The sequence below is a fragment of the Phyllobates terribilis genome, unplaced genomic scaffold (genome assembly GCF_046119375.1).
Source record: "Phyllobates terribilis strain yellow unplaced genomic scaffold, ASM4611937v1 Scaffold_11__3_contigs__length_659146591, whole genome shotgun sequence".
Lineage (NCBI taxonomy): Eukaryota > Metazoa > Chordata > Amphibia > Anura > Dendrobatidae > Phyllobates > Phyllobates terribilis.
Window position 1 is genome coordinate 114,472,382 of NW_027362771.1, and position 24,999 is coordinate 114,497,380.

Sequence of the window (24,999 nt, forward strand, 5' to 3'; positions counted from 1 at the left end):
AATTTTTGCCAACCCTTGCATTCACTGCATAGGCAAACACAATGGGAGACCCACTTCCTCATAATAGGAACATTGTTTTCAGGAGGCCCACTGACCTCCACATCTCTTCCAAAGGGCATTGGAGTGCCTCCAAATTTTTGGCAACCCTTGCATTCACTGCATAGGCAAACACAATGGAAGACCTACTTCCTAATAATGGGAACATTGTTTTCAGGAGGCTCTCCTCTAAGTCTCTTCAAAGGGGTATTGGGGTGCATCCAAATTTTCAAAGTGGTATTGGGGTGCGTCCAAATTTTGGGCAGACCTGCCACTCACTGCATACGCAATAACAGTATAGGAGACCCACTCTTTATTAATGGGAACAATAAAACAAAGCCGGCTGATGGCTCTCTAAGAATAGTGAGGGCCAACTGCTCTTCCTGTGTGCTATCTGCTCTTGTGTAATACGATGCCTGGCTGTCTACTCAAATCTGCTGTTCCTGTTTACTATCCATACTGCAGCCACAAGGTGCCTGATTGCCCACTCAACTGTGTTGTTCTTGTATGTTGTCTGCACATTTAGCTCTGCAGCATCTAGTGCTTCCATCTCTGTCAACCCACCTGTCATCTTGTCACCACCTACACTAGTCCTCACTGTTTCATATACTGTCAAGTTGACCTGCTCCAATTCATCAATACCTCTATCCATGCTGATCACAGTTAGTGAATTCACCTCACAAGGTGAGCCCCTAACAATCTATAATTTTGCCCCAATGATCTATTCATGAGGCAATGTCATGTGCATGGACCATAACACAAAACAATCATATGCAAACTTTTTTTTACATCACTGTCATAAATACAAGATTAGGTATAAGATATTATTATTCTCTTTCATCTATAAAGCTCACAGACTACATAAGGATGACTGCTTTACTTGCAGACAATGGCCCTGATTCACCATTTTACATTTTTTAAGTCATTTTTTACCCAGTCCCACAAAATTTGGTGAATTTTTGCAGATTGAAAGATGCTTATTTTCTTGAGGTTTTTTTGCTTTTTTTAGAGAAAAAAAATAGTCGCACAACCCTATGAATAAGCTCAAGTTAGTGTTCAAGAAAAAAGTTCATAGATTTTAAAATCCACTAAAGTACTGGAGTTCAGTTGTGCACAAATTTTCCAACATTTTTAAAAATTGCAAAATTGTCGACAAGTAAAAACACCAGGAAACTTAGCTTGAAAAAGGAGTGAAAATGACATAACAAATAAGGTTCAGATATAAAATGTCACTATGAAAATCATAGAGGCACAAAACCAATTATTGTTGGCCTTAATATATTGTCTGTAATTTATCTTACTTGCTTTATAATGTTGTTTTATTGTATAGTGGCCAACAGCAGGAGGGATATAGGACAATTTGAGCGGTAAGCAATGCTTGTTGTTGGAATGACTTTCTTTTAGTCACATTAAAATATATATGTAAAATGTCCCCAATTCTGCACCTGTATAATGGTCACTTAATCTGACATCCCTATTGTAACATTAAAATGATGCAGTACGTAAAGTTTTAACACAACCATTTATGCATGATTAATTGAGTTTGTAAGTATTGTTGCTAAACTAGACAATATTTCTAAAGATTTCTATAGTTCAAAGATTGCCCTATGGCTGTCTGGCCAATACATCTTCCAGTGCACACCGTTTACAAGCATTTTTCTTCTCAATATGTTGTCTTTGGTTGGTGCGACATTGTTTGAGTGCAGGTCTGTTTGGGTCATTGTGGTTTTCTTTACATCTCAGCAGTGGTCTTGAGTGCAGCACTTTGGCCATACATCTTCCATGTCAGTGCTATCAAAGGCACATGGATGTGTCCTGGTGACCAATCAGGAACAGCCCTGCATCTTCACAGGGGGACATATTGGCAAACCAAGTCTTATTTAATGACAGTCATTGTTCAATATGAACAAAAGAAGGTCTTGAATATTTACATGTCGCCTTGTATATGGGTCATCTCTATGGCACATTCATCATATCTAGAATCAGAGGAAAAACAGCGCATACATTTAGTCAAAATCTGCCATTGTCATATGCACACGGATGTCTGCTGACACAGAAATAGAACAAAAGTTTTGATTAATCACTTTCGCTCCGTATTCCAATGCGATTCCATAATCCTCATAATAACAAGCCCTTTCAGCTTCAGAATCTAAAGAAGTCGTGTACCAGACTATGCCATTGTCTTCTATCTGTGTGCTCATAAGAAGTATTTGCTTTAATCGTAGGATCAACACAGGCAGTTTTTACTAGAATTTTAATAAATTTAACAACATTCTTAAAGCAAGTTAAAGTCAATAAAGCTGCAGAACATTGTGTCTGCTTGGGTTAGAAACGAATTGGTGATATTAAAAACACAGCACCTCGGAAGCTTATCTGAGGTTGCTATTACCAGGCAGATAAGTCAGGTTTAACTCTGTTTGATTAAGTGATTTTTGCATATGTTCATTTATCAATCAGATATTAATTAAAGTACAAATCTCTTCTTCAAATACAGTGACTTATCTGAGAACGGAGTATGCCGCTATCACATACATATGCAAATGCATGCTGATTGAGCCAGTGCTTTGCATGAAAGGATGTTTGATAAGAAACTAATGTCAAATAACACTAAGAACACAAGCATCAGTAAATCATCCACAAATGAAAGCACTGCCAGAAATAGCAATTCAATTTACAATTAATATTGTTTAAATTATAACGTTTGTAATACAGATTAAAATAATAATCGCTGCATGAGCAATGCAAGGTATTGAGGACACTAGGGCTAAGGAAACTGTACAGAAAATATCCTTTGGCTTATTATGCAGAGGGACTTTTCTTTATAGTATGATATACTACATTTAATCTCCCTTTATAAGCACAAACATATATTTTATAGCTGGTGCTGGCTATAACACATAGGGTGATTGGTGTCTGGCAGCCACTCTCCTTATGGTCATAAACATACAAGTTCTACCAGTCTGAACATGTATGTTTATGAGGTAGTTCTTGGAGTGTTGCCTGAAGGAGAGGACAGCAACACTTATCTAACTTGTTTGGTCTTCTTTACACATTGAGACTACATTGACCAAGCCGCTAGCTTATACTTAAAGGGAATCTGTCGGCTGGTTTTTGCCATTTAATCTGAGAGAAGCATAATATAGAGCATGAGATCCTGATTCCAGGGATGTGTCACATGTTAGGCTGTGTGTTGTAGTTTCAATACAACAGTGTTTAATCAGAGGAGGTTAACACTGCCAGGACTACAGCTCAGGAGACCAGCAGTCAGGCTAATCTGTGTAACCCTATCCTCACCACTGAGTAGCAACCTGCTCACAATGCACAGTGTACACAGGAAGCTGACAGTTAGAGGTTATGGGCAGGGTTTTACACAGTGCAAAAGATTTAGCTCTGCTACATCAGAAAAAACAGGTATTCTAAGAAACCTACACATAGCAGTCCAGTAAGTGATACATTCCTGGAATCAGGCTTTATTGCCCTACGTTAGGCCTCCTTCACACGTCCTGGTGATTCCTGTACAGGAAAAACCAGTACTGGTGAGATCTGTGGTCCATATGCCATCTGTATGGACATATGTAACATGTGAAATCTGTGTATTCGTTTGCTGTCCATATGTCCATGTTACACATCCGTGTGTCCGTGTGACATGTACTGGCACCTGGGAAAAGCAGTACAGTTTGTTCTGATCCCAGGCTGAAGGCAGCTTTCATCATTGTCATCTGGTCGCATTGAGATCAGTGCGACCAGGCGACAATGATGGGAGCTGTATTCAGCACTCCCTGTGTACATCCTGTGTAAAATTAAGTATGAAATTAAAAAAATGGCATGGGCTCCCGCCTAATTTTCATATCCAGATGGCTGGGGGCTGATGTTAATAATCTGGGAAAAGGGACAATTTCCCAAAAAGTTCCCATGCTATTAATAACAGCTCACAGCTGTTTGCTTAGCCTTTACTGGTGAATTTACGGGGGACCCCATAAAAAAATGACATAGTGTCCCTCTATAAATTCAAACCAGCAAAGGCTAAACAGACAGCTGTGGTTTGATATTAATAGCTTGGGAAGGGGCCAGTGATATTGCTCTCCCTCACAGGCTACCAACATCAGTCCTCAGCTTGACCAGAAATGGCGCTTAGCCTCACTCTTCCCACTTGCCCTGGTAGGGTGGCAAGTGGGGTAATAGGGTTGGGGTTGATGTCAGCTTTGTATTGCCAGCTGACATCAAACCCAGCAGTTAGTAATGGAGAGGCGTCTATAAGACGCCCCCCTTACTAGCCACATAGTAAGTTTTGAAATAAACACACAGCAAAAATAAAACTCAACACCCTATTTTATTAAAAAATAAAAAACATAGTTATACTCCCCTTTACACCTAATCCATTGAAGCCAATGTTCCCTGTAAAAGAACAAAAATAATAAACAACCATATGCTTCACCTGTCTGAAGTGAAGATATTTCTCCGATACCCATGTCCCCTGTAAAAAAATAAGTGAATAAACAACCATATACCGCATCTGTCTGCTGTGAAAATAATCCATACTATCCTACGTCATAATCCATCTGTGCAACATCTGGTTTTCAAAATGAACGGTGGCATAATACGACCATTCATGCTGAAAACCAGGGGAGAATAAGCTGCTGCAAGCGGGCCGATGAACAGGGGTAACCTTCATGATGTCACCACTAGCACCCTAAGAATTTTCTCATGGTGCTAGTGATGATCTCACTGAGCTCAGGGTAATGTGACTGTAAAAGGTGCATATTGGTCATTATAACATTATTATGTGGACACTGTTTCCTAGGCACTTGCACATGACATTAATATTCTCTAGGGTGCAATTTTATCATCTAGAGGGCACAAAGGAGACATTTTACTAAGTAAGGGTCACAGTGGTGGCATTACTATGTGCTCTTACACAGCAGGTGCGTTAATAGAGACACATACAGCAGCAGTGGCTCAGTATTGGGGTAACAGTAGGATGAGGAGTTTGTGCAGGTCGGGAATAGATAGGGACGGTGCAGGAAATGTGAGAAGTCAAATGTGTCTTTGTTGTAATCTGTGCAGATGAGTTTGGTCTGGAGAAGCTGTCATCTCGGCCTGAGCAAGATGTAAAAGACGGGAAAAGTGAACGACTCCATCAGAAGGAACTCTAATCTCTTACATGTTCTGCAAGACTATTATCTACCACTATATGATCACCATATGGTGGTAATACCAGTGTTGGTCTTTGAATAGAGATTTTTTTTCAGTAACAGCACAGTCATCTGTTTAGGGTCTCCTATATCCACGATTAGGGTGCAACACCATAGTTGTAATCAGGGTTACATGGTTAGGGGCCAACTCAGATGTTTGGCCCCCTGCTGAGCTGAACCTCTAGTTACGCCTCTTCTTGATTTTGTATAGTAATGTTATTTGTCAACAGCATTATTAAATATTTTCAATAAATGCAACTAGATAAAGGTGTTATGGGTGCTGAGAGCTTTGTTACAGATGATTAAATAAGGTTAGAAAAAAGGTTTGGCCTTTTTTTACCCCAGAAACAGTGCAACTTTTAATTCATGGACAATGAATTCCTGTTCTGCCCAATTCAACTAAATGGAGTCAAACTACATAAGAAGGTTGCAAGAAAATACCGACCAACTTTATAATCCCCCTTCATTTTTGTCAGAAAACCCAGATGGGAACATATGAATTTGGTGTAATACAAAAATCTTTGGGGTCTGTATACTGGTATACTCTGAGGAAATATTTCCAGAGGCTGTGTCCTGTCCCTTAGTCTCCAGTATTAATTGTAGAGTGTTTTGGTAATATTTTATTAGACAAAATTAAAGTAATTCATGATTCTGCTCATCTGGTAGACTAGATTGGCTTTGCATACCATAAATGGAAGGACCAGAGTGCTTTCTGCGCATGGACCCCGAACGCTGGTGCAGAAAGCATGAAGGCCTAAGGGACTAGGACTTGGCACACTCAGGAATCTTGGGAGCATCAGGACGGATGCAGTGGAACCCAGCAGGGATTGAAGCAAGTTAAAGCACTGTGTGCACAAAAGGTGGAGCATATCAAATGAAAGTCTTGAGTCTCAACATTTCTTTTAGCATGGCGAGTTGCCTTTTCTGAATATCTGAGTAAGGGTGCAGAGAAAGTTTCTGCTATTCTTATTTGGCCGCATTCTGTTGGTCTTAAAACCTTCCAAGCATTTCTAGGCTTTGCAAACTATCCTCAATTTGTAGTACTCCTTACGGCCCTTACTCAGACGTGCCCTAATTCTTGAAATCGGTTGAATTCTTCTATTCAAGCTTCAAGAAACTTACATTTTGTTTTTCCACTGCTCCGGTTGCACACCACCCGGATGACGAGAGATTCTAGGAACTATCCCTGCAGTTTCTTCACCAGGAAATTCTCTCAGGCAGAACAGAATAACTATGTTACTCTTATTCATCAAATTAGCTCTGTATGAATGGCCACTAGTGATGATCGAGCATGCTCGTTGCTCGAGATATGCGAGCATGCTCGGGCGAGTACCTATTATCTTCAGCGTGCTCGGGGGTTAAGTTTTCGTCGCTCCCGTTTGCATGATTTGTGACTCTTTCACAGCTTTAATACATGTAAGGAATGCCTGTTTTTCCAGCGTATAAGGAAAATTTACAAGTGAAAAGGAGAGAAAACGAGTTTAAGTTTTAATTTGGAGGCCAGCTATATTGTTATCCTTCAAACTGCCAACTAACTTCTCTCTGCTTACAATGAAAAGAGTGCATTGGCAGAGAACTACCCACACTACAATCAAGTAATCTCTTTCATCCACAGCCCTGATCCTTTTAATAAACAAAATGCGAAAAGGCAGTCAAAATTACGTCTAGCCCATTTGAAAAGCTAGGAAATCCTGAGAATACAATTCCCCACTTGTTATGTTCTTGGACCATGTGACTTAAAGTCATTCTGTGGAATAAAAGGCCCAAGCTGGTATCACGGTTCTGCCATGCTTTTTCCTTAGTTCCCAGTCTTAGCCCATCTGTTGTTCAGAAAGCCAATGAATGGCATGTGTCAAGAGAGTCATCACTGAGCAAACTGCCCAAAGAAATCAGCTAAGGGACTTCCTTTTTTTTCTCTCACACAATTGATGTGGAGGCAGCAACCATATGGTGAATAATTAGTTTTTGACCCTACTCCAGTAAAATGTTCATCCCTCTGCCAGGCTCTATCAATATGTGTATTAATGAGTGGGCCTGGGGAATGTCTTTGCATTAACAAACATTGTGATACCTATTGTGTGGTCTTTTTGGAGAGAAATAGTTGAGCACAAGACTGGACCAACGTCATGTTTTTCTTTCTGTTGAAGCCCTGTTTTATTTAGGCTTTTTTGTTATCTATGTTTGAGGCTCTGCTGCAGATTGTATAAAAATAAATCAGTAAAATGGTGCATCATGCTGTATAATTTTTTTTTTTTGCAGTAAAATGATAATCATGATGGAAACTCAACAGACCCCATTATAATCAATGGGGTCTTTCATGCACTATTGGTTTCTGTAATATGACAAATTCAGTGTAGCTATGATCTCAGTATTACAGCCCCTATAACAAATAGGAGTGTGCACCAAGATGCCTATCCATGAACTTGCATTATATGTTGAACATAAAACTGATTTGTTGTGATGCTCTTATTCAACAAAATGGGACAGACTCCACTGGACTGTCATGCTTTAGAAAACATATTTTAACAGAACCTTGTCAAATGGAAGCTGTTGAAAACCTATGAATGTGATACTAAATCCATAATAAAATCAAACAGATATTTAAAAAGGTTAGCCAAATGTGATTGTCACGCAGAGTGTGGGAAAGACTAAGTGCAACACGAAGGGAAGGGGGGGGGGCAAACACTAGGGAAAGGGGTAGTGGAGACCCATAGGCAGATCTAATATTAACCAGCCTACCCTACCATCCCTATATAGGTTCCACACCTATCGCCAAGCAGGACCCTAAACCCTGGATGACCCTAGAGCTTGGTCCTGGGTAGGGAGGGGCAGGGGTGAGCACTGGTCAGGCTCCATTACAAACTAAAGACAACAAGGTAGACAAACAAAGGAGATAAACATAGCTTGAGCAGACACCAGATGAGTAATGCCAACTGTCCTCCAAGGGCACCAGAGAAGACGCTAGCCGACAGCTAGTGCTCCAAGCTTGTACATAAAAGTATCACCAGCGATTTCCTGGAGCAAACTGAGTGTTTTTAACTCCCAGGCATGGGTGTGTCAATCAGCAGCAGGAGGGAGGTCCCTGCTGGGTCCTAAGGCAGAAGGATTAAGAAGGCATCTGTAATGCAAAGCACAGTGACTTTCTACAGCCAGATCCAGAGCGACTGTCTATTGCACCTGACACAGCTTGTCAAAAATCTTTGACTTTTAGTGAATTTCCAGTTAAGCTTTTCAGTTCCTGTAGAAATGAGCAGCTGCTCTATTCTTAGGCTACATTTAGACTAGCCAACTTATGGCATTGGATGTCCGCTGATTGGCTAAATAGGAGCTGAACAGTAGTCATTTAGTAGCCATGATCAGGGCTGGCGTCACCACCCGGAACACCAGGGTAAGTGCTGGGGCCCTGGACAAACTGGACCACTCACCGTTGAGGACACCGTTTGCGCCACTTGACACTTGCCTGTCATCGGCATACATTTTCTGCTGGGTCCAGTCCTGCTCTTGGGGGCGGATCCATCCTGCTGCTGTCTCTACCTGTCACTTCCTCCTTACGGATGTGCAGCAGCAGCGGGGGTTGGGCCCAGGACTGTGAGACTCCAACAAGGAAGTAGCAGGGAGGACATCCTCACACCTCACCTCAGGCAGTAGCGTGGCTGAGTCCTGTGCTCGTGGACGCTATTAGTTCCTCTCCCAGTGCTCCCACCTTTTCTGGCTGTAAGCAAAAGGATGAAGTGGTGGGTGATATAAGAGAAGGATGTTGGGGCAGGTCCCAAAAATTGGCACATAAGGGGTTGACTTGTATAAATCTCCTCTGCTGTATGGCATCGTGGAATATACAATAGATATCACTCATGTAATGTAAGAAGTGAAATCTTTGGCCTTGTACTATATATATATATTTCTCTGCTGTATCTGTGCATCATGAATCGTGGTATGTGTTAAAGGGGTCCTCTAAGACTCTTTTGCCCTGGGCCTGCGAAAACCTGGAGCCGGTCATGGCCATGATCACAGAGTGATCATGTCAACTGTGCACACAGAATAACATTGTTTTGGGCAGCACCTTCTTTTACACAGGATGGTGTGTTGCCGGGAACAATGATTTTTAAATAAGCTTAAAAATAATTCCATGCAACAAATAAGCATTTTGCTCATTCATTGCATGATTGGCAGTATGTTTAGCCAGGCCATTTACTGGAAAATGAGTGTTGCTAGTGACGCGCCCCCTGGGCCATATTCGTTAGTGGGAATATCCGGAGCCGGATCAGATGGGAGTTGTAGTCTTCCGAGTGGCTGTGACCCGGTCCGTGCCCAGGGTGTCAAACTCAGTGTGTGTGGCAGTCCTACAGATGTTATAAGTTCTTTATTTGTCGACTACGCCACCCGTTGTGTTGCGGTCACTGTGGCCGCCGCTGCAGCAGGGTCCGCTGAGGCTGGTGGTGTAGGTGCAGCTTTGGTCGGATAACCCCCAACGGGAGGGGTATAGCCTCAGTGGGATCAGGTGCAGAGGATGGGAGTTGTGGTGATGCAGTGTAGACGGCAATCAGAGACAGAGTCGGGTTATGCAGTTTAGGATGTTTACTCACTGCTGATGTTCTGGTCACTCCAGCTTCGAGTGACCTCCCGAGCCGTGCTGCGTCCACCAGGTCCTGGATCCAGCCAACTCCCAAATAAGTCCGGAGCGTGACCCTGAGCTCTCCTTCAGTCCTTTCTCTGGCCGTCCCCACTATTGATCCACCCAGGTCCAGCTCCCTCGGGCCTTCTGTTGGGACACCCTTGGCCTTGGGTTCCCTGACCCTCCTCGTGGTATGCCTTCGTGGTGGATGTGGTGGGTGACCGTGGCAAACGCTGCCCACGGTCTCCGGTCTCTGGCTGGGGAGTGTTTTTACCCCCACCAGCTTGGGTTCCGGTACCCTGATGCCGACTCTTCACCCGGGGATTTAAGTTGGGATCTTGGAGTCCTTTTCTGCTGTTTCCCCCTCTGGGTCTCTCTCTCTTCTCCTCTCTCACTCTGGGTCTCTCTCTCCTCTGCTCCTGACTTTCTCTCTGCAACTGACCCTGTTCTTAGTTGGTGCCCACCTTATATACACCCTCTATGTGTGAGCTCAGGTGACCAGCACCCAATGAGCTCCTATCTTTACCCAGGCTGCTCCCCCTATCTGCCCCTACACTACTTGGGATGTACCACCCCCCCTCCCACTCCAGCCAGGAACAGACTCGGTCGTACCTGCACATTTCTAAGTGGGAGTACCGTCGGCCTGTTCCTCGGAAATGGGATGTGTGTAGTGCATGCAGCCTACCGAGTTCAGATCCACACTCCATCCTTACCCGGGAGTGGAATATCACACCTCTGGGTTGAGGTGCAATACCCCTGTAGCAGCCGAATCCTCAGGGTGCTACATTCCCCCCTGGTAAACCACAGCACGTCCTCGGGCTGTAAGACAAAAACAACACCAAAACATACAAAATTTTCATATAAACATATAAAACATATAAAACATTATATATATATAAAACATTCTCGTCGCCTCTGGCTCCTCCTCCGGTCACTGTGCAACGTGTGACCGGGTAAAGTGCGACAGTCTTTCTAGAAAAATGGTTTTCCTATAAAACCGGTAGGGGGCGCTTTAGGACGCGCAACTATTTACAGGGATATGGCCGCTCTCAGTCCTCGGCCAGTTAAGGAGGGAAAGGGAATGGCTGCTCACAGTCCTCAGCCTGTGGGATTAAGGGTAAACGGGTAAACAGTTCACTCAGCTGGTCCCAACGGGGACTATATTTGCAGTAACAGTTTCTTTATACCCCGATCGGGTAACTATTTACAGCACCTACTCCGCTGTACTCAACAACGTCTTCCTCCTGCTCCTTCTTTGGGGATCTCAGCTTCAGACCCGTCCGGATCCTCTTGCTCTTCCTCCTCACATCGCAGCTCCTCCTCTGTCAGGCGATGCACATGGAGGGCGTAAGGTCCTTTGGCACACTTGTGCCGGGTAAAGGTGACCTCGTCCCCGATATAAAGGTCACGACCTCTGTGCCCCTCCGGCAGATGGGACTCCACATCTCTGCGCGTGACAAAGACATCGCCGGGGGTGTTGTGGTCTCTGATGAAGCCCCACCCATGCTGCATATTGAACTTAATCACAGTCCCGGTGGTGCGGGGACTGTGCGCTGCACGGGGGTCCCTCCTGGTTCGGCTCTTCTGCTCGGCGCTCCTTATTTGGGCCTGTTGTTCCCGGACCCACCTCTCTCTCCGCTCCCTCGCAAACTCCTCGAGCTGCTGTCGGCAGCACTCAGCACGCTCCGCTGCAGCTGCCCTGGTTTCTTGAGTGAACCCCATTAGGTCTTCTCCGGTGGGGTCCCACTCAAATTGGGTCTCTTCAAGCGGGGGCGAGATCCTTATCACGGGCTTCGGAGCCGGAATCAGGAGTGCACACATGGCCCCAACTCTCCTCTGGTGCTCCAGTTCATAATATTTCTGGGGCCAGATGAAAGGCTGCCCGTCCGGCCACGTGTGCTGGGCAAACAAGTCCTCTCCCAGACGCGGCACCCTTGGTTTTACGGGTGCGGGCGCGGTGGTGGTGGCGCCCGGGTTGCCCAGGCCTTGCGGCCAGGCCTGGGGCACCTGGAAGGTGAAGGGCACCGTTAGGACGGCGGCACCCTGGGCTACCTGGCCTTGCGGCCAGGCCGGAGGCTCCGCGGAGGTAGGGGGCGCTGTTGGTGATGCGACGCCCGGGGGTACTAGGCCTTGCGACCAGGCTGGTGGTACTTCCTGCTTGGTCACGCTCGGGGTCGAGGCGTGTGACGTCACAGGGGTCGCGGCGGCGGCTTCCGGTTGGGGCCTAGTCTGCGTCGGTGACATGGCGTTTTCGGGCACAGCAGGGGGACTTTCGGGCTCTGCGACGGGGAGCTGGGGCAGGTAAGCGGTGTCCCGGCTTGGGGTATAAACGTCCCCTTTACCTGCCTCCATGCGTTCGGCTCCCTTCTCGGCGCCGTCTCCGGCCTTGGGTCCTCCCGCGCCATCCTCAGAGGCGGTCTGTCTCCTCATCTTGGCTGGCGTGCTCCGGGTCTTGGTTTGCTGGGCCATCTCTCGGCTCCACTCCGCCAATGTCTCTCGCTGTACCCGGGCCATCCTCCTTGCGAGGCCCTCCAGGGCAGTCTGTGCACACTCCCGGTCTCGGGGGAGCTGTGCGAGGACCTCCACTAGGCCTAGTGGGGTCGTGGTTTCCAGCAGGCTCCTGACCAACGGGTCGGTGCTGCTCTGCTCTTCTTCCAGCAGGCTCCTGGCCAGCGGGCCGGTGCTGCTCTGCTCTCTGGCCATCTCCGGGTGAGCTTCTCTGCTACTCCTCTCCAGACTTCCTGCCTCCGGGTGCGCTCGCTCCAGACTGCTCCAGGCGGCACCCATCTTCGTTCTCTCCTTTCGTCTCCTCCCCCCTCGAGGGCGGTCCCGGGGCCACTTGGTGACTGTCAGCTCCAGGGGCGGTTTTTTCACGCGGACAGACACCTCTAACATCACAGTCTCTGTTAGTGGGGGCGGTTTCCACTTTTGGCGCCATTTTCGGTCCTGGCCCACGATGGGAGGCGGCCTCTCACCACCCTCTGGCACGCCCATAATGGCGTCCGCTCTTCCAAGGCGGGAAACCTTTGGAAATGGCGGGAATCGCTTCCCAGTGGCGGGAAACTCTGCAGCTGGCGGGAAAAAGTTGTTAATGGCGGACAACCGGCTGGAATCGACCTGTGATGGAGTCCGATGGCGGGGACCCTCCGGAACCGGCAGGAGACTTCTTTTTGAGGTAAACTCGTTCTTTTCTTCAGGCACGCAGTACCCGATTGTTGTGGGCACGTAATCCTGCCGACTACGCCAAAGCTGACGCGCCCCCTGGGCCATATTCGTTAGTGGGAATATCCGGAGCCGGATCAGATGGGAGTTGTAGTCTTCCGAGTGGCTGTGACCCGGTCCGTGCCCAGGGTGTCAAACTCAGTGTGTGTGGCAGTCCTACAGATGTTATAAGTTCTTTATTTGTCGACTACGCCACCCGTTGTGTTGCGGTCACTGTGGCCGCCGCTGCAGCAGGGTCCGCTGAGGCTGGTGGTGTAGGTGCAGCTTTGGTCGGATAACCCCCAACGGGAGGGGTATAGCCTCAGTGGGATCAGGTGCAGAGGATGGGAGTTGTGGTGATGCAGTGTAGACGGCAATCAGAGACAGAGTCGGGTTATGCAGTTTAGGATGTTTACTCACTGCTGATGTTCTGGTCACTCCAGCTTCGAGTGACCTCCCGAGCCGTGCTGCGTCCACCAGGTCCTGGATCCAGCCAACTCCCAAATAAGTCCGGAGCGTGAACCTGAGCTCTCCTTCAGTCCTTTCTCTGGCCGTCCCCACTATTGATCCACCCAGGTCCAGCTCCCTCGGGCCTTCTGTTGGGACACCCTTGGCCTTGGGTTCCCTGACCCTCCTCGTGGTATGCCTTCGTGGTGGATGTGGTGGGTGACCGTGGCAAACGCTGCCCACGGTCTCCGGTCTCTGGCTGGGGAGTGTTTTTACCCCCACCAGCTTGGGTTCCGGTACCCTGATGCCGACTCTTCACCCGGGGATTTAAGTTGGGATCTTGGAGTCCTTTTCTGCTGTTTCCCCCTCTGGGTCTCTCTCTCTTCTCCTCTCTCACTCTGGGTCTCTCTCTCCTCTGCTCCTGACTTTCTCTCTGCAACTGACCCTGTTCTTAGTTGGTGCCCACCTTATATACACCCTCTATGTGTGAGCTCAGGTGACCAGCACCCAGTGAGCTCCTATCTTTACCCAGGCTGCTCCCCCTATCTGCCCCTACACTACTTGGGATGTACCACCCCCCCTCCCACTCCAGCCAGGAACAGACTCGGTCGTACCTGCACATTTCTAAGTGGGAGTACCGTCGGCCTGTTCCTCGGAAATGGGATGTGTGTAGTGCATGCAGCCTACCGAGCTCAGATCCACACTCCATCCTTACCCGGGAGTGGAATATCACACCTCTGGGTTGAGGTGCAATACCCCTGTAGCAGCCGAATCCTCAGGGTGCTACACTAGAAACACTTGTTCCTGATAATCAGCAAGTGCAAATGCACCCTTAGGGTAGGTTCCCATGACCATATAAAAAATCGTTCAGAGTTTCAGCCAGAAAAAGTGGAATTTGTTTCTCAGTTGTCATCTGTTTGCAATCCGTGTGCAGTCCGTATACAATCCTTTTTTATACAGCAACAGTTATTAATAATTTACCAGACCATTTACAATTGCCTATGATAAAGAATTGGAATGTATCAGTTAAAAATCGGATGCTATAATGTGGCATCCGATTTTTTTTGCGCTCCCATAGACTTTAATGGGTGATCTTCCTCCGACTTACGGAGGAAAATCATGCATGCTGCAATTTTTTCACACACCGATTCAGTCTGTGAAAAAAATCAGTCATCTCCACTGCCCTGCCCTGCCACTGTGATTAAAAACAGACTCAGGGTATGTGCAGACTATCCGGAGATGAATTTTTCTTTTCTCACATGCAGACTTTCCTCATACAGATTAGGTCTATGGGGAAAGCCCACATGCGGACCCGCGGGAGAAATTGAAATGCTGCGGTCTAGAAAGATGCGCCGCAGTTCAGTTTCCGCCGGTGTGCCGCAGATGCATAGTGGACATGGGATTTGTATAAATCCCATCCACTATGCTGTAACATCTGGCAGATGCGGATTGCACGCAGCGCACTTGCGCTGCACCCAATCCGCAGTGAACACTGATCTTGTGCACATGCACTAACAGTTATGTAGGATTGTAGTTCTAATGATGACTCATGCAGGAAAAAGAGACTTCCTGTTTCTACATAGATCTTGGATGGATTCAGCTAGTCTGTTTTTAATCATGTGATGTCAAAGACCTAATGGAAAAGTGAAGAATTAGCTGAGTAGAAAGGCCAAATGAGCAATTGTAAGTATAGAGTGGTATATAATATGATGACTGCAATATTGTAAGGGGGAAGACTGGGGTGTAAGTACTTTCAGAACAAGTGATACGGAACTGCCAGAGCCGTCCCTCTGGTTGCAGGGGGAAGAAAGACTGCGAGCACAGGAGTCAGGTGACCGGGAAGCTGGGGGCTTGTCCAGAGCCAGAGCTCAGGAGTTAGGTGACCGGGGAGCTGGGGGCGTGTCTAGGAAGAGGGAGAAAAAGGAAGTTTGCGTTGGAAAGCAGGCAGTTGACATTTGTAGCTAAGCCCGACTAGAGGGAGAAGAGACACAGGGTCCGTGGAGCCGAGCAAGTGAGGTGCAGTGTTATGGACTAGGTACTCAGCAGGTCAAACTGTAGACCGTCCGCTGCCGCCAGAAGATGGAGCATTGTTTAGGCAGGGAAGGCAGAAGAAAACAACACCGGCATCAGCTGGCAACTGCCTTGGGGGGAACAAGAGTCAGCTAAGTGTAAAACTGCCAATTACAACCGTTTCGACTCTGCTACATCTAGCCAAACTGTGGATTGTCGGTTATAGCCTGTTACCTGCTACTTCCCTTGTTGTCCCCATATTTCCCCTGTTACTCCCTGCGTGGAGATTGACCCTGTTACAATAAATCAACCCTGTTTATTAACCCTGTACTGGCTGCTCTGTGTTTCTGTGTCACTGCATCTAAAGTACCTGTGTGACATTATATTGAGAGAATAAAAACTCTGATGGGAGAGCTTCTTTAATAAAAATAAAATATAGATTGGAGTGTTTCTTTAAAGATGGTATATATATTGCACAGAACAGAATTAAGAGACCTCAGTTCAATCATCTGATATTGCTTGGCTAAAAAGATAATACCATTCACCAGGTTTGGTAATATTATACAGATAATTAGAAGTGACCTTTTTCTTTCAGTCCCAATCATTTTTATCATGCCCCATGTCAGAGACAATAGACTAAAAAACCACCGGAAGAGTTAAATAAAAGTAGAGATCACCATTGATCCGGGGAAGCCAAAATATACGCAAGTGCTGTGCTCCTTATGAGTAACATTTTTCTATAATAAAGACTGTCTGAATTACCTGAAGTGTTCGATTGATTATCTGTGCTGGATAATGGTTTTCCATGCAGTTTTCTCCCATTCTTTGGATGATTAGCAGACCTGCTGCTAATGATTTGGGAATAGTTTTGTTCATCTGGTGATGCTGCCATATGAGCAATAAATCTGGGACACGGTGAAGTATGTCTTGCATTTTCTTGTTTGTGCTGTAAAAAGAAATACAGAAACAATATTTGCTAAGTTTTTTATTTGCCCATGTTCATAAAAAATAATTAACATAATTCAGTGCTTTCCAGTAGCCACCTACTGCATCTAGTACTATATAATTTTCTTTGCATTTACATTGTCTAGTTGACCAAAAATCCCAATGCAGAACGCACCACCTGTATGTTAATGGAACACTAACCAAAATGCACGATGGCGCAGTAGTTAGCTCTGCAGCCTTGCAGTGCTGGGGTCCTGGGTTCAAATCCCACCAAGGACAACATCTGCAAGGAGTTTGTATGTTCTCCCCATGTTGGCGTGGGTTTCCTCCCACACTCCAAAGAATTACTGATAGGGAATCTAGATTGTGAGCCCCAATGGGGACAGCGACGATAATGTATGTAAAGCGCTGTGGAATATGTTAGTGCTATATAAAGATTATTATTATGTAAAACATATGCAACTCAAAAAAAGAGGAAATACATCAATTGAATTTAATACATTTAACAACATAAATCATTACTGTAAATAAAACAGAGAAGCCTAAATAAAACTTTGTTTCCAAAGCCAAAATCTGGCAGTGGGTTACAACCCTGACTGGCATGATAGCCAACAGAGCCTTACAAATATCATGAATATCTGAAGTAGAAATAAATAGTGATGTCTAATAGTAATTAATAATGAAAAAGGTGCAACGCACATGAACATATACATAAAAATACAATAGTAAAAGAACATAAAAGAAGAAAGCAGTGCTATTGAGCAAGAAAATGCCATGTGCATAGTCATCTGGGTGAATTTGTTCATAATGAAAGTGTCATTTTTGTTTTATTACTTTTTAAAAAAATGCTGAATTATTTAGGTATTGCTTTTTGTTAACATTCTTTCCATAGTCTACTATATAGGACTTTTGAGAATCCTACTAAAATAGAAAACCCACATATGAAATAGAAACATAATTATTGGAGTTATCCTACAAACCATCATTTTTTTGCCAGGATTTCTGTACCTATCCAACGTTCCACGTCTTAGCTTTCTTTAATGCATGTATCAGACACTGGCCTTATCATATCACTTAGACATGTTTACTCTCAAACCCTGGAAACATACATTTAAACACCAATTCGGGACCATGCCTCTTGGGTGTATAATTAATTAAAAATCAAAAACAATGAAGCTTATAAGGAAAAGAACAACTTACATATAGTTAAGCATGGTGGAGGATCCATAATGCTGTGGGGTTGCTTTGCTGCGTCTGGTACTGGAGGCCTTGACCGTATCACAGTAATCATGAAATCAGAGAATTATCTAGAGATTTTAGAGCAAAATGTCCTACCCAGTGTAAGAAAACTTGATTTGAGTCGAAGATCATGGTTCCTCCAGCAAGATAATGACCCAAAGCACACATCCAAAATTACACAGGAAAGGTTGAAAAAGAAAAAATGGACTGATTTAAAATGGTCAGCAATTAGAGATGAGCGGTGTTCACCTAGAAATGTTCGCCAATCTCAAATTCGAGCTGTTTTGGGCGGTGTTAGAGTCGTTCGACGAATGCAAACGATTTGCAAAAAATTTGGCTGTTCGAGGTTATGTTCGATAACTGTTCGTGCACCAAAAGCGTAACTGGATTTTTTCACATCATGCAGGGATTGTCTGCCACTCACTGTAATGTCACAGCCATGGTGGTTATGGCATTACAGTGGTTGCCCAAATCGATGGGAATAGTGATCACAGTGAAACATGAAAAGCCGGCAATTCTTCAGCGGCATAAACCGGTACCCGACAATTTAGAACAGAAAGAATAGAGCATCACACATAGATTAGATAGATAGAAACATGTCAGTCACATATATAAGAAGTATAGTAACAGTGTTGGTTACTGTACTTGTCATTTAGTGTTAAAGGATTTATTAAAAAAAATAATAGCGTTTTCATGCATCGTCTCTTTAAAAAAGCCGGCCGGCAATTCAGCATCGGTACCCGACAATTTAGAACAGAAAGAATAGAGCATCACACATAGATTAGATAGATAGAAACATGTCAGTCACATATATAATAAGTACAGTGATAGTGTTGATTATTGTACTTGTCATTTAGTGTTAAAATAAAGGATTTATTTTATAAAAAATTGGCGTGGGTTTCCCCGTAATTTTAATCTCTAGCGGAGGTTAAGCAGACGGCTGGGGCAGATGTTTGAAGCCATGTTTATAAGACACCCCCATTACTAACCCCATAGTCAAAGTTAAAAAAAACACAAATGCCCAGAATAAAGTCCTTTAATTGAAATAAACAAACAATTCTTTATTGTTCTAAATTAAACCATACTTACCATCACACCCATTCCAGTTGAAGCCAATGTCTTCTGCAATAAATGTAAAATAATAAACCAACATCATCCTTACCTTTCCATGGTTCCCAGGACAGCTCCAGCTCTGCTACATTCACATGACAGGCTGGATCGCAGCCGAAAGCTGCCATCCAGCTTGCCATGCCGCAGACACTGAGAAGCGAAGGCATGCTTGCGCTCCTCAGTGTCTGGCTGTGATGGCATCCAGATGAGCCGAGTTCATGTCCAATGAACTCAGCTCAACTCATGCACGTCACTGACAGCGTGGGAGAATTCTCCTGCGCATGCGGTGAGCGTGAGAAAATTCTCCGGCTCTCACGGCAAGCGCAAGCGCAGGAGAATTTTCCCACGCTGTCAGTGACATGCATGAGGTGAGCCGAATTCATTGGACATGAACTCGGCTCATCTGGATGCCGTCACAGCCAGACACTGAGGAGCGCAAGCATGCCTGCGCTTCTCAGTGTCTGAGGCATGGCAAGCTGGATGGCAGCTTTTGGCTGCGATCCAGCCTGTCATGTGAATGTAGCAGAGCTGGAGCCGTCCTGGCAACCATGGAAAGATAAGGATGATGTTGGTTTATTATTTTGCTTTTATTGCAGAAGACTTTGGCTTCAGCTGGAATGGGCATTATGGTAAGTATGGTTTAATTTAGAACATTAAAAAATTGTGTGTTTATTTCAATTAAAGGACTTTATTCTGGGTGTTGTGGTTTTTTTAAATACTGTACTAGAAATTCATGGCGGTCATGTCTAATATTGGCGTGACTCCATGAATTTCGGGCTTAGGGCCAGCTGATAATACCAAGCTGGCCCTAACCCCTTTATTACCCAGTGAGCAACTGCACCAGGGCCCTGGATGAGTTGGGTGCAGTGCCAGAAGATGGCCCTTCTATGAAAGCGCCATTTTCTGGGGTGGCTGCGGACTGCAATTTGCAGCGGGGGGGGCAGAAAGCTTGGGTCTCCCTGCGCTGCGGATTCCAGCCCCGAGCTGCCTTGTTGCACCTGGCTGGACACAAAAATAGGGCGAAGCCCCACGTATTTTTTTTTTTTAATTATTTCATGAAATTCATGAAATAATTTAAAAAAGGGCTTCCCTATATTGTTGTGTCCGGCCAGGTATAAATAGGCAGTTGGTGGTTGGGGGCAGCCCGTTCCTGCCTGCTGTACCTGGCTGGACACAAAAAAAGGCGAAGCACCACGTCAATTTTGTAAAAATTATTTCATGAAATTCATGAAATAATTTTAAAAAAAATTGACGTGGGGCTCTATTCTTTCTGTTCTAAATTGTCGAGTGCCGATGCTGAATTGCCAGCCGACTTTTTTAAGGAGACGGTGCATGAAAACACTATTATTTTTTTAAATAAATCCTTTAACACTAAATGACAAGTACAGTAACCAACACTGTCACTGTACTTCTTATATATGTGACTGACATGTTTCTATCTATATAATCTATGTATGATGCTCTAGTCTTTCTGTTGTAAATTGTCGGGTACCGATGCTGAATTGCCGGCCGGCTTTTTTAAAGAGAGTGTCTTCTGAGCAGTTTGTCAGCTTTTGGACACCTTTGAAGGTGTGTTTTTATTTGCCTGCCATTGGTTTTAATGGTGTTTGACGGTGTTCAACTGTGTTCTAAGGTGTTCGACGAACAGTTCCACGAACATCCAGGTGTTCAACGAACCGAACCCGAACACTACGGGGGTGGCTCAACACTGTCAGCAATGAGTCCTGACCTCAATCTCATTCAAAATCTTTGGTGTGAGCTGAAATCTGACATTGGGAAAAGATCCCTGCAAACATTCAAGAGCTTGAACAAACTGCAAAGGAAGAGTGGGAGAAAATTCCAGCTGAGAAGTGCAAGAAGCTTATAGATGGCTACAATAAATGTTTGGAGGCTGTCATCAATGCAATAGGGTGTGCAACCAAGTATTAATTAGGAGTGCCTAAATTGTTGCACATGCTGTTTATTCTGTTTCCTCTTTGAAATTACAACATGGAAGTTGAAAAACAATGTTTTATTGTTGTATTACTTTGGATCACTAATTAAAAAATCCTGAGAATATAACTTTGGTACATTTCCATTTATTTCTGGAGATATTGTACAGTCTATAAAAAAAAATGAAGGGGTGCCAATATTGGTGAACAGCACTGTATGTGGGCGTTTTCACTGAAAAGCTACAGTGTTCCAGAGTAAAATATATACCTGTGTGAAAATGTGGGGCCAGTTGCTGATACATGCTACCTGTTGTTCTGCTAGCATGTATCAGCTGTAAGGTTCCCTGTGTGGGAGTTGTTCTATTAGTCCATCTATACTAAAATCCACCAGGTTGCAAATTCAATCTTATTTTTTTTCTGCATCTAGCTCTGAAAAAATATTTCAGCTTGTAGCAGTGTGTGGGACTTGTTCTATTAGTCCATCTATACTAACCTCCACCAGGTTGCTAATTCAATCTAATTTTTTTCTGCATCTAGCTCTGAAAAAATATTTCGGCTTGTAGCAGTGTGTGGGACTTGTTCTATTAGTCCATCTATACTAACCTCCACCAGGTTGCAAATTCAATATAATTTTTTTCTGCATCTAACCCAGCCAATACTTTTGGGCTAATACCACAGTTTGACCACTCAGCTCTGCTCAGTTCCCATCCATTGTTTTTTGTGAAAACAACCCCAGAGCTGTCAATTAGTTAACCACCAAAATGAGCGGAAAAAGGCCTGCTGCTGGTGGAAAGGGGAATAGGCGTGTTGGGAAGGGAAAAAAAGGTTGTGTACGTGGGGTAGGTGTTAAAGCAACAGTAACATCTGCAGAAGAAAGACCATCTTCCAACCAAACTAAGATACTTCTTTTAGCGGACAATGTGATAAGATCCCTTTCTTACGGCCACGCCAATCGCTACAAATTCTAGATGAGGCACAAAAACAGCAGGTGCTTCAATGGATATCAAGTGCTCCTTTAAGTGGGCTCTCCTCCACCTCAACTTCAACATCACAAATACTCCAGTCCTCAGAGGTGTCACCCCAATCGCACTTGCTTCCTCACAGCTCCCAAGTCTCCAGCTGCCCGTCTGAGTATGGAGTAGAACAGATGGTTGAGTCTGCAGAGCTGTTTACTCATACTATAGCCTGGGAATCAGAGGTCGGCTCCAGAGCTTCTGTGAATCCAGACGAGGAAATGATCTGCACTGATGCCCAGAATCTTTATGAGTCGGATCCAGGACCAGACGCAGAAGGTTCTGACCATAATGTAGACCCTCGTTCCCAAACTGTAACTCCTGTTGGTGGAGACAATGAGGAAGACGATGATGAGACTCAAATACCTGATTGGAGCGACAACTTTAGTTTTTTGTCAGGGCAGGAAGAGGTTGGCTCTGAGGACGACGGGTGTGATAACACACAGGGTGATGATGACGAGGTTAGAGATCCCACTTACTGTCAACCCACAGTCAGCCAAGAGATGAGGTCAGCAGAGGAGGTGAAGGAGGATGCTAGTGACGACGAGGTCAGGTTGCGCCTTCCTGGACAGAGACGTAGTACTGGAAGCACATCAACAACTGCATACTCAAACACAACTCTGCCTCTGACCACAAGTCGTGGTGGCTCTTCAGGTCGCATGGGTGCTAAGCCTTGCATAGCCTGGGCATTTTTTCAGATCGATAAAAATGACCCAACTCGTGTTATCTGTAACATTTGTCAGCAAAAGCTAAGTAGAGGCCAAAAAATACATAGTTTGAGTACTTCATGCATGAACCAGCACATGGATATGAAGCATAAGTTGCAGTGGGAAGCTCACTGTGCTACAATGCGGCCTAGCCGGCCGGGCCAACTGCCGTCTGCCATATCTTGTGCATCCGCGGCCTCTTCATCCTCTGTGACTGGAGGGACAGCAGTCACACCTGTTTTGGGACGCAGACCTGCCACCTCTTTACCCGCAACAGCCAGCGTGATTGGCAGGTCATCATTTTCTTTGGAGGTGGAAACACCAGCTGGTGTTCAGCGCTGTTCAAAATCGATAGCACCACCTTTGGATCAATGCAACCTAACATGTCCGCCTGCATCTTCCTCACAGACTGGCAGTTTGCCGGGGACACCCTTCTCAACTAGAGATGAGCGTTGTTCTACTCGAACTGTTCGCCAATCTCAAATTCGAGCTGTTTTGGGCGGTGTTCGAGCCGGTCGGCGAACACGAACAATTTGAGAAAAATTCGGCTGTTCGAGGTTATGTTCGATAACTGTTCGTGCACCAAAATCATAACTGGATTTTTTCTCAGTAATGATGAAAATTAATGTTAATACGCAGTTTGAGTGTACAGCGGGGTGGGGGGAGGGGCAGGGGATGGATCTCTGCAGGAACAATGAAGATCTCCATTTTTTTTTCTCTTTCCCGCATTTGCAGTGGGGAGGTGCAATCTGTCAGCCTATCAGCAGCGCACACACGGAGCGAAGTGCTTTTTTTCACACAAGCAAGGGCATGTGTGATTGGCAGTGTATGTCACATGTCCTTGCCCTATAAGACCAAGCCATTTTCCCCGTCGCCACCATTTTCTCACTGCTGCAGCTGCGTGTTAGACGGCACCGCTGTTGCTGTGTGTGCTATACCTTGTTAATTTCAAGCCAATTTTCGCACAAATATACAGATAGCTTGGGAGTAGGGAATAGTTGTGATTGCAGTCCTTTTAAGGACTAGGTTATAGCATTTCCTACGACTTTTATCAGGCAGGTCTGTGCTCTTAAATAGATAGATTGTGGGAGTAAAGACTAATTGTAATTGGAGTCCTTTTCAGGACTAGGTTACATGAGTTCCTATCAGTTTTTGCCAGGCAGGTCTGTGCCAGTGCTGTGCAAGTTTTTTTCACAGCATTTGGCTGAATCTAGCAAAGCTAATCCTTTTTGGCCTATTGCAGAGTGTGTTAGTCAGTGGAGTAGCCTATCTGTGTTGCAAGATATACCACCTGTGTATAGAATACCAATTTTTTTACTGCACCTAGTGAAGTAAAATCTTTTGGGCATAGCATCATTCTATTAGTCCATCTATACTGACCTCCATCAGGTTGCAAACTGAATATAATTTTTTTCTGCATCTAGCTCTGAAAAAATATTTGGGCTTCTAGCAGTGTGTGGGACTTGGTCTATTAGTCCATCTATACTGACCTCCATCAGGTTGCAAATTAAAAATAATTTTTTTCTTCAATTAGCTCTGAGAAAATATTTGGGCTTCTAGCAGTGTGTGGGACTTGTTCTATTAGTCCTTCTATACTGACCTCCAGCAGGTTGCAAATTGAATATAATTTTTTTCTGCATCTAGCTCTGAAAAAATATTTGGGCTTCTAGCGGTGTGTGGGACTTGGTCTATTAGTCCATCTATACTGACCTCCATCAGGTTGCAAATTAAAAATAATTTTTTTCTGCATCTAGCTCTGAAAAAATATTTGGGCTTCTAGCAGTGTGTGGGACTTGGTCTATTAGTCCATCTATACTGACCTCCATCAGGTTGCAAATTAAAAATAATTTTTTTCTTCATTTATCTCTGAAAAAATATTTGGGCTTCTAGCAGCGTGTGGGACTTCTTCTATTAGTCCATCTATACTGACCTCCATCAGGTTGCAAATTAAAAATAATTTATTTGTTCATTTATCTCTGAAAAAATATTTGGGCTTCTAGCAGCGTGTGGGACTTGTTCTATTAGTCCATCTATACTGACCTCCATCAGGTTGCAAATTAAAAATAATTTTTTTCTGCATCTAGCTCTGAAAAAATATTTGGGCTTCTAGCAGTGTGTGGGACTTGGTCTATTAGTCCATCTATACTGACCTCCATCAGGTTGCAAATTGAATAAAAAAAATTTCTGCATCTAGCTCTGAAAAAATATTTGGGCTTCTAGCAGTGTGTGGGACTTGGTCTATTAGTCCATCTATACTGACCTCCATCAGGTTGCAAATTAAAAATAATTTTTTTCTGCATCTAACCCAGCCAATAGTTTTGGCCTAATACCACAGTTTGGCCACTCAGCTCTGCTCGGTTACCATCCATTGTTTTTTTGTGCAAACAACTCCAGAGTTGTGAATTAGTTAACCACCAAAATGAGTGGAAAAAGGCCTGCTGCTGGTGGAAAGGGGAATAGGCGTGTTGGGAAGGGGAAAAAAGGTTGTGTCCGTGGGGTAGGTGCAGAAGAAAGACCATCTTCCAGCCAAACTAAAATGTCTACTTCTTTTAGCGG